The sequence below is a fragment of the Phaenicophaeus curvirostris genome, chromosome 6, assembly GCF_032191515.1.
Source record: "Phaenicophaeus curvirostris isolate KB17595 chromosome 6, BPBGC_Pcur_1.0, whole genome shotgun sequence".
NCBI classification, from domain to species: Eukaryota; Metazoa; Chordata; class Aves; order Cuculiformes; family Cuculidae; genus Phaenicophaeus; species Phaenicophaeus curvirostris.
The window spans coordinates 3,810,013-3,820,224 of record NC_091397.1 but is presented as its reverse complement, the minus strand read 5'-3'; positions in this window follow the sequence as shown (position 1 = coordinate 3,820,224).

Sequence of the window (10,212 nt, the reverse complement as noted above, 5' to 3'; positions counted from 1 at the left end):
AGATGGAGAAAGATCTATTGGGTAAATACATACTTACAATTTTTTTTAAATGAGACTATCTAATATTAGATGAACAGATAACATTTAGTTTTGTATATTATGTAGTACAGGCTTTCACAAGGTATTGTATTGATGATACTATAAGAGTATTATTTAAAAAAATCAAAAAGTATATTTTGCACGTATGGCTAGTAGCCAGTTTTCAAACATTAATAAATTAGAACTTTTGAGAAATAGGTGTTGAATAACTGCCTCTAGCTGGAGACTTTTTGCCATGTTTCAGTCTGGAGCGAGTTAGTGTTTGGATCTTTATTTTTCTTCTCTGTTTAATTTTTGTTGTAATGGTTAAGGCTTTTTCTGAGCTTTCTTTCAGATTCTTTTGTTTCCCTGGCTGTCCTAGAGTGCTCTGCAATTTGAGTCAGTGGATCTCAGTCCAGTGCCTCGTGGGCAGATGTCCACATCACCAAAATCACCCTCCAGTCATGCAGACTGGAGACCAAGTCCTCAGCTAGATTAAAATCAGCATAGTAAACTGTAGCTATTGTTAGAATAAAACCACTTCATTTTGGGTTGGGATTTGGCCTTAACACATTAATATGACTATTATTTTTAGTGGTGTCAGTAGGAGAGGCCAAGGACTGACAAGTGATGGAAGTTTGTACTTGCCCCTTAAATTCCTAAAGCCAATGCTTGGGAGCAAGTCAAGTTGGTAGGGCAGTGGGGGGAAATTTCTGCTGTTGCAGTCCCTCTGTTTCTTGTTCAGTGGACAAATTGAAGTCTTCAGTATCTTTCACCAGCACTGAATTTACTAGAACAAATGGTATCTCTCAACATATTTAATATACAATATATTATACATGCAACACCCTTCTATTAGGATTTTTTTTTTTTGACAGTGTTGATGCACTTGCAAATGTGACTTTCCTTAGTCACTTGAACTTTCTCATTGTTACTAGAAAGATCATACTTCAGGTGTATATAGTTATCTAAACCAGACTTATACCATCGCACAAATTAGCTCTCAAGAAATCTTTGCGTTGAATGTAAGCTGGAGATGCTGGACATGTATGGCCACCATTCACAGGGGCTGTCATTTCTATTTGCTTCAGGATGGAAGAAACCAACGGGTGGTTTGCTTCTAGGCATGTGTAAATATCAATTGAGTGTAACAGTGCTTTGTTTTATTTTTCACTGTGAAATATATTTTGGAGATAGAAAGACTATGTTATTAAAAACAATATGTAATTCAAAGAAAAACAAGTGTGCAGTGCTCCTTGAGCCATTTTTTCTACCATGTCCATAATGTATTTCTTGTCTAATTTTCTTACTTTGCTTTTGTAAATGTACAAAAAGGTTTCTGTGCTCCAGCTTTTGTGACTATTTACTGTATCTAACCACTGTATAATTATTGACTTTTTGATATGGAGTGCTGGTACAATAGGACAGTTAACATGCCAAAATGAAAATGGCAACCTATATTACAAAGGACAAGGCTTCTTTCATTGCTGCATGGTGACTTTATCTCCTTTTACCTTTTCCTACGTTTATTATATCTGGAACAAAGAGCCCAGGTAATGAAGCTTAAAAGCTTAGTTGAGGGAGATTTTATATCATAGGGAATCATAGAATGACTAGGTTGGTAAAGACCTCGTAGATCATTGAGTCCAACCATTCTTATCTGCCGCTAAACCATGTACCTGAGCACCTGGTAGAAGAAAAGCCCAAGTTCCTCTGCCTCATTCAAATACTTGAATTTCAAAACCAGGTGTTAAAGTGAGATGATGGGAGAGTGAAAATAGTGACAATTACTGAGTTTGCTTGAGATTAAATATCTTTATGGCACTCTGCTGCTGTGAAACACCTGACGATCAGAGACCAACAGCTCTAACTCTGCTAAATATGTTTTGTTCTTTACCATTTTGGCTTTGCATACTTTTAGTTACTGATTTCTTTTGTCCATGGGATTTATGAAAAAACTTCTATGATCATGGTCATACTAATCTAGCCTACAGTTGCTTTCTCCCTTCCTGAAACATGAACAGCTTTATTTCAGCTAAAATCTGCAGTTTGTCTTTGATCATGCAGCTGAAAGACATGACTAAAAATAATCATGCTATTAAGCTGTATTTATTTCAGCTCCAATTTGAATTTGGACAGCAAAAACAATGAAAAGAAGCAAATACAGACATATGCAAATCCACTGAGAACAGCAGGAAAATTAACTAGAAGCAGCAAGCCAAGCATCTTGAACAAAAAAGTAACTATAAAGACTAAGAGAAAAATTCCCAGTTCTGGAAAATCTATGAACAAGATTCAGGTTTTGAGCAGCTTACATTCAATCAGATTTAAAGGCAGGAACTATCTATGTCTTCTTTCCTGGTTTCTTCAAATCAAAGGGAGAGCACTCATTCAGTCCTGACTCTGCAGGAAATCAGCATTCAAGTGCACAAAATTATATTAAACATGTCAGCTTGTGAGATTTCAGTGCTCAAGTGTCTACCACTGATACTAAATCCCGACCACGACTGCGCAGTTCCAAATCTGGACTGTGGATCATGCAGAGACCTAACTTTACATTATCTTTCCAGCTCAGCCCTACTAGAAATTAGACATGAACTTTTCAGTGGGTAAAGAAAAAAGGTTCTGTCCAGAGTGACTTTAGTAAATTATGGCAATAAAACAAATGCAAACTACATTCATTTAATGGGCTTTATTTGCCTTGTTGTTTGAAATTGTTTTTCAGTACTGTTTCTGAGAAAATTTATTATGGCAGAGATCTTTAACCTATGGTCTGTGGAAACTTCAGAACCCATAGATTGTTTCCGTAGTGTCCATGGAATATGATTATTACGATATATAAACTTCCAGTACTTGAAGAGGGCCTATGAGAAAGCTGGGGAGGGACTTTTTACAAAGGTATGTAGTGATAGGACTAGGGGGAATGGTTATAAATTGGAAAGAGGCAGATTTAGACTAGACACAAGGAGGAATGTCTTCACAATGAGGTTGATGAGGCACTGGAACAGGCTTCCCAGGGAAGTTGTGGATCCCTCGTGCCTGGAAGTGTTCAAGGCAAAGCTGGATAGAGCCTTGGGCAGCCTGATCTAGAGGGAGGTGTCCCTGGCCATCACAGAGTGGGTGGAATTCAATGATCATTAATGTCCCTTCAAACCCAAACCATTCTATGATTCTATGACTATGTTCTTGTAAAGTTGATGGAGGGCTTTTGTCTTACTGTAATTCCTTGAAGGTTCCCATCGATCAAAGAAAGATTGAAAAATACAGCTGAGTATGAGTTACTACAAGCTGTTTTCTCAGGATAACCTAGATGGCTGTCTGTTTTTTTTCCTTATCCTGCACATAGCATCATCCACTTTTCTATGAATTTCTCAATGCCTTCCATCCAAAATCCACAAAAACAAATAATGAGAGGAGATGGTGGGGAAAGCATGACCACAGTTAGCCACCTAAAACCACAAGCATTATCTATTAGGTATTTCCCAGTATTATGGACAGACCAAGATGAAAAAGCAGTATTTAAAAAAAAAAATGTAACCAGGTCTCTGTCACCTTTTCACAATAAATAATCAGTTTGAGAAGATACAGGTAGAACAGGTGCTGCAGCCTGGATGAAGCTACTGTAATTACCTCCCTATCTCCTCAACAGCTACGGAAACATGCAAGGTGTGATTTTACAGCTGCCATGAAGCCCTATGAAGCCTTCCTGCATGACAAAGTACAGGATCTGAATGCCAAAGTTATTTCTCATTCTTTCCCCATTCAGTGGATGTACCTAGAAAGTTCAACAAATTAATCTTTTCCTCCTTAGTTGGATTTCCTGATAGTAAGACTTCTTTTTTTGTTTTGAGATTTTCTTATTATGGTAAGGCTGCCAGAGGAGTGTAGGATGCTTAAAATTATCTGCTATATAGCACTGCAGAGCAATAATTATGACGTCAACAGAGCTACGGCAGCATGGAAAGTCTAAAGGGATGCAAGACAAGGTAATAAGAACAGCTGCAGCAAGATATATGGGAAGCTTGGTCTCCAGCTGCCAGACAAGTTTGTGTCTCATAAAGTTGCTATCTCATAATTATAAGCTCCATGTGGATATCTAGGACTCTGAAATAAACTCACTGGAAGGGATTCTGCTCCAAACTGAGATAGCTAGACTTTGATCTATGCAGGCAGTGTCTGTTGGACTCCTGAGTCTTCAACTGTAGAAATGTGCATAATGCAAAGATACAACCAATTGCCTGACTTTACCTGGTTTTCTTTCTCAAAGAGGTAAATATCAAGGGCTATATTAAACATGTGCCCCTTTCAACATAAGACGCTTTCAGCGTTAGGCTGGAAATAGGTTCATAGGCGAAGTCCTGGAAAAGATTCTATGTCACTAAGAAGACAGCTAAGGAGATACCCACATCACTTAACTTTAGCCATGAACAGTGAAGGTATCTTCCTTTGATCTAGTTTCTCTGCTTTGCCTTTGTAGTCGCACAAGAGAATTGAGCAATGTGAGTGCAAGCATCAAATATATTTTTGATGTCTCCTCAAGGGTAAGATGATTCACGTTTTGCTAGTATCTGTTTCTTTTCACCAGGAAGTCTAGCTGACCAGATCAGAAACAAACGTTGGCACTGTGGAAGTCCACATGTAGGTGACTTTTCCCTGGAAACTTTGGACAGTCACTGTTCTCTTTCATGCAGATTAAGAAAAAATGGTGTTGAAAAGCTTGAAGTTGCTTTTGTTGGGTATTACCAATTGAATATAGGGTAGGTACATGCGTGATAAAGACTTAGTGAATCTTGCCACAAGTAGATTTCAGGAAGTCTAATTCTCTCTGTCAGATTGTGTCCATACAACCAGTGCCTCTGTGTCCATAAAATGGTATAAAGTAAACATGCAGTGCAAGCAAGTTCAGATTTTACCCTCTGCTCTTAGCAGTGAGGCACATGCAACCAGTTCAGAATTGCATTTAAGAGTAAGAAGATACAAAGTACGTAGTAATAGTTAATGACACTCTGATGTTAACCATCATGCATACCTGTACTAAAGAGATAAGTTCAGCTAAATACACATTGTACTTTCTGTATGAAAACACACCAGCAGAGCTTGAAAAAATGATTTAAATCTTGTGTTTTTTCACATTCTTATGATTAAAATTGCAATTGCCCATTGGCTTTCTTTTGGGGAATTCATCCATGTAAAGAATTGCTGTGTGATACAACACTGTGTGATAAGGCACCCTTCAGTGTCTTAAATAACTTAGGTTTCTGGATATGTCTTTTCCAAATGATTATGTGTTTGCAGACAAGTCTCAAGAGGGCTTTGTGTACTAGTACAATCTGTGAAAACAAATACTTGGTGTGTTCATTCTCTTTTCCTTCTTCTTGTCAATTTAGTGGCAATGCAACATGCTATAGCTCTGAGAAGTATTGGATGGAAAGCTGTATTTTGGCTTTTGACTGTGTCAAGGTACAAACTTAATGGCCTGTTGGGTCTAATATTGACCTTTTTTGGTCAAATCTGGTTTAATTGGTAATGGGATCTGGGGTTATTTAGCTTTGTTATGAGGTGAAAACACAGATATCAATTGCTGCTTTCTAACCTTTTTTGTGTTTTGAGAAATTGTTTTTAACATGTATACTGCTGTAGATGACACAATAAATGTATTGTCATTTTGTATAAGTCCGTTCTGATATAAAAATGCACCAAAGAGAAATTTTTGTCTGTGAAGTTACAGGGTAGCATGTTTCTTCCTGAAGCAGCAGGATGGAATTTTTTGGAGCTAAAAGGATTATCTCACATCCTCATAGGAAGAAGTTCCTGAATTCTGCTGGGCAAAGCCAGTCCTGGTTTTACCAGTCATGAAATGCCATTAGTGGGCCATGTACACATTTATCATTTAGTGGAGTTATGTGAGGAATGTGTTTAGCACACTGCATCAGCATCTCATAATCCCAGAATAAATTGGAAAGGGCCTTGATGATCAAGTCAAACCATTAACCTAACATTGCCAAGCTCACCTCTAAACCATGACCCTAAGCACCATGTCTACATGCATTTTTAAATGTCTCCAGAGATGGTGACTCCATCACTTCCCTGAGCAGCCTGTTCCAATGCTTGACAACCCTTTCCATGAAGAAATTTTCCTAATATCCAATCTAAACCTCCTCTGGTGCAACTTGAGGCCATTTCCTCTAGTCAGCCTCCAGTGTTTTATCAGGTTCATTTTTAGAAGACTAGGGACATTCACTGTGCTGAAGTCGGGGACTAGATGACCAATTTCTGAGTTTTATCCCGTCTTTTTCCTCTGCTTCAGCTACTGTAAATCTCTGTCTGGCCCTCATGGATCTATGAATCCTCCACAAAGGCTACTTGTTTCAATTGCTGTTCTCTGTCAGTGTTTAGCCAAAGTCAGACTTTTGAGGTCTCATCCTTTGGCAGGGAAGTGGGCATATATCTATTGAAACTGAATTTAGAGATGCATCAGGGAGCAGCTAGGTCCAGCCATGGGGGAGCTGGGAGACAAGGAACATTGCGTGGGCAGTAGGGCCAGTAACAGCAGCAGTGAAGAAGGAAGGAAGGCCTGGAGATGGAGGCTGACTTCAACAGAAAGTCCATCTCATCAGGCAAGTTCAAGGTGGCAAGGCAGGTCCAAGGCCAGGCCAACCTATAAGCCTGTGGATAAATTCCAGATCAATGAAGCCCTTGGTGGAGCAGGGCCGTGGCAAGACAGAGAGATCAGAATTCTGCATCATTGCTGAGACAGAGACTGGTCTGAAATGGGATCCTGGTCCCATGGGCAGGTTAGGAGTTGAAGGGGGCAGAACAGAGGTATGGATTTCCATCTTTGCTACGCTTCAAACCATTGTAGAGACGCTATGATACGCCATTTACATGGATTTAATAGGTGATCTGAGGCAGACTCAGCCCCGTCTTTGAGTGCTGGATGATGTGGCACAGGGCGTGTCTACCCTTTCCACCACATGCAGAAAGGTTGCTTGAGTCACTATCTCACTAAACAGGGAGATTAGCAACGCGGAACAGGAAATCTGGAAAAGGCCTTATGTCTGAACGCTACATCTAATCTAAGAGATATTTTAAGCTCCTTTTATAGTCAAGAAGCAGAGAAACTAAAAGCACATCCAAAAGTATTTCAGTCTGCTATAGAAGTCCTGTGGTAAGTGTTCACAATCTTAAAGAAACAATGCCGCACTATAGCACTTTCACTCCAAGAAGCAGACACAAGGAAAACTTCATTTTCCAGGTCTGTCAACATATCAAGGATAGTACTGCCTTGAATCCAGCTGTGTTTTCAGAAATGGAAAAAAAATCTTACTCAGATAATAAAAAAAAAGCACTTTTAATGTCATCGAGACTTACAGATTATGTCCCTAGGACTATTTCTGGCAATGTCTACCTGGTGGGGCAGAGCCCTCAAACTGTATTTGGCAGTTTATGTAGCCTATTCCAGTTCTTGAGCAATCATTAACCACTAGATTTCAAAAAAAGTTGGCCACATCTTTTTGTTTCCTTTTAGTCTCTCACCCATTGTTGGGTTAGGCTCCTCTTAAGTTTGTTTTTAATCTTGCAAGTGGATCTAATCAATTTTACCCACTCAACTCAACTTGAGGCTGAGTTTGCTGGAGATGAGTCATTTTTGCACAGCAGTTTAGTAGATGAGAAGGAAGTCATAATGTGCTTTGTGATGCAACCACATAAGTAGCCTGAATACAAAGAAATCAAGATACGATACTTCTGTAGTATGCTTTAAATGCAAGGTGGAGTTTAACTCATAAAGAAGGACTGAGGGAATAAGAAGACATGTACACATGCCCATGCTCCACAAGATGGCAGTGCCTCCACACAGACTGCACAGCATTTCAAGACAATATTTGTGACAATCTCTCTTGCTACCTTCGCAGCTGTGCTGTGAAACAACATATCCTTGAAGTGTCCCCTACTCCTACATACACCAACACGTTCTCAGATGGGCCATCAGAAGTGATCAGCAACCTTTTCACTGCCCAAACAAATCTTTTATCCCAGAAAGCTTTACACTCCCCAGGTTTATTAACCTCATCACCAGGTTGGTCCAATTGTGCCTTTCATATACATATAAATTATGCAAATAATGGTTTTGTATATATGCAGAATATCCTCATATAGTCCTCAATTCCAGCGTATGCCTTACACATTCTGATCCAAGATATTAACGACATGGTAACACCAAAAGCATAGAGTGATGCAGGGAATTTCTAGACAAAGTACAGGCAGATTGCTTGGCTGGGGTACTGCTGAGGTTGTTTGACAACATTTGACTCATTGAATTGGATCTCTATTAGATGAGTTGTGAGGGTGACGCAAAAAAGCTTGGGGTAAAAAGACGTAGCAGGGGAGATAATGTAAGCTGAATTTGCACGGTGTTGATATATGGGTACAAACTAGGTTGCTGGTTCTGGCAGGAATGGTGGGGTTGGTAGAGCTGTTCAATTATTCTGAGGAAACTGAACACAAAATGATTAATGAACTGATCCTTCCTGGTGTACTGGGACTGACCACCTTTCCTTGCCATCATTTGTCATTTTCCTAGACCCTTCTTCCAGTAAAGAATCTTCCCAGTAATAAAGAAAGAAGACATAGTAAAATGGGTGGTCTTAAAGTCAAATGCAGACCATCTTGGAAGCCCAGCTGGGAAAAGGGAGTTGCTGTGTGACACAAGAAGGGTGATAGATGAGCTGAAAAAAAAACATGAAGTTATGTGGGAGAGTATTAAAGAGGAGATTTTACTGGGAGAATACGTGACCATAACATACAGTCATAGAATAGTATGGTTGGAAAAGACCTTTGAGATCGTACAGTCCAAACAAACCTGTCCATTACTGAAGCACATCCCTGAGCATAAGTCCTCATGGCAGTTTTTTTGGAAGAAACATTGGCAGGTGAGCCAAAAGCAGAACGATTCCCTTCAACTTATTTCCTTCCAAAAGACAGATGAAGAGATATGGGCCAATTTTTTTATATAGAGAACCAGTAATGTTTAATACAGTTATTTCCTCAAGAAATCTTTCAGAAACAGTTAGATACCTGAACTAATGGCCTTCTCTCAAAAATTACTAGAAGCAGGGTACCACAGACCCGTGTCTTAGCAACAGTGTCTTGGAAGGGGAGTGGGGTGATAACTCAGGCTGCAGAATCATGTAATGTAAATCTTTTTTGGATGAAAAGGTCAAAATTGTAAATATTCATTGTCTTCAAAACTATTCCATATTAAACACAATTATAAGACTGTTCTTTTTTAAAAAAAGTCTCAAATGAAACATGAAAACTGACATAAGATAATTAAAATTTACAAACTCAGAACAGCTCTATTTATCACTTGAATTTTATACTTCACACAAATGTGTTCACATCACTATGCTAGTCAACAAACAACACAGGAGCAAGGATTACTTTTACAAGGAAAGCTGACAAGGAAGTCAGAATAAGCAAGATGATGACTTATAGAGGATGTCTCTTTCATTGGGATAGATAGACTAAATGGTTAGTTAACAAAGGACTGATCTGAATTATTTTTATAGAAGTCTGGACAATTAATCTCTACTGTAGTGTGAAATGAGAGAAGAAAATCTTAAAATCAATTAAGAGGTTTCCATGAAGTCAAATGTCTCCTGGCCTAAATAAATAACCAAAAGTACAGAAAATGAGGGACCAGAGCACTACTTTTAAAAGCTAAACTGCAGATTGCAGAAAGCCAAATATGTACTTGACTGGCCATAGTCTCTAGCAGTGCTTTCAAGTCTGGTTGCAGGCTCTTTTGGGAATGCTCCTATCCTGAGAGGAACTATAGATGTGTCTAGTGTACTTTGTGTGCCCTTTCTTTTGGAAAGTTTGAGGTAGAGTCCAGTTCAGTCCTAAAGTAAAAAGGCCACCCAAAGAACTGATGCAAGCACAACATTGGTTGTCTCTGTTTTACTAAACCATACTTTGCTTTACTAGACCACAGTGCAGTGTTGATAATTCTAACTCCAGAAACATCATTGAATGGAGTGATAATGAGTTGAGATATGATGGGCAGGACTGAAGTAATCATAGAAATCAAAGGAGATTAGTCGTCAAAAAGAGGTCCCCTGCCAAAAGAATAAAGATACTGTTTAATTGTGTATTTCATTGATGGATCCAGCTGACTTTCAAGGTTATCGGAGA